The 962-nt window shown below is 48.5% G+C and overlaps 1 protein-coding gene across 1 annotated transcript in view; it reads right to left on the bottom strand.

The window, feature by feature from the left end:
• Positions 1–962, bottom strand: part of CSF1R (colony stimulating factor 1 receptor) — a 30,849-nt gene that overhangs the window by 15,002 nt on the left and 14,885 nt on the right. The window lies entirely within an intron of this gene.

Here is a 962-nt window from a genome sequence, read left to right as displayed (position 1 = left end):
AAAAAAAAAAAAAAAAAAAGTTATCCTTGGCTGACTCCAGGAAATTTTTTGTTTTGCTCTTTCCTTAATCTCTATTTTATAATTTGTCCATAATGAATATGTATTGTTTAGGTAATAGATAAGTTCTAAAAAAAATTGTAGCAAATTACCAGATCTCGCTTGGAAAATGTCTGCGGCTACCAGTGGGCTAAAATCAACAGTGTTCAAAGGGCTGTTTCATTCAGCCAGACCCTCAGCATACGGACCCCTTGGCGCGTCATTTCTTGACATCTACCCCTTTCATTGAGAAGAGTTTAACTTTTCTGGATGACTCAAAGTCACCACGATGATCATAATCATCACGAGCTAAAATTCAGTGGCTGTTTGAGCTTCCTTTCCACCATGTTTCTGTTGCTCGTGGACCCACGAAACCCACCCATGGACCAGCCCCTCCCAGGGTCTGCAGATTCCAGACTCAGAACTCCTGCTTCAGAGTAGGGAAAGATGGAAACCCTGGCCGGAAAGGACCAGGAGTGAACCGAGAGGAGGAAGATGAGGACAAGGAAACATCCCGGCTGCGTCTGACAACTGACTGGCAAGACCCCAGCAATCAACGAGGTTTGGGCGTCAGGAGCCGGAACGAGAGCCCCAGAGGGCTGTGGCGTGGGGGGGATGTCTACGGGATTGTGTAGCCCGGGACGGCAGGCAGATCTCCTCTGGGGAGCCAGCTATGCTGGAAATACTGCCTGGGGCTGTGTCGAGGAGGACTCTAAGGCTGCGTCTAGACTCTGCGGGACAGAGTTGCAGAAAAGGGATCAGGGCTGTCCTGAGTGTGGGCAGCAAAGTGTGGCATGCGCACCGCGTACTTGCTGCTCTTGATCAAGCTGCGCTCTCTCATTCTAATAGGACAGGGTGAGAAATGAGTATTTTACTACCTGGGATGAGTGTTCCTCGTAGGGAGGAAACTTTCTTGTTTAGAAACT

This window comes from Propithecus coquereli, unplaced genomic scaffold, assembly GCF_000956105.1.
Source record: "Propithecus coquereli isolate 6110/MARCELLA unplaced genomic scaffold, Pcoq_1.0 Scaffold58, whole genome shotgun sequence".
NCBI lineage: Eukaryota > Metazoa > Chordata > Mammalia > Primates > Indriidae > Propithecus > Propithecus coquereli.
Note: the sequence above shows the minus strand (reverse complement) of the source record. Positions and strands in the feature narration are given on the sequence as shown.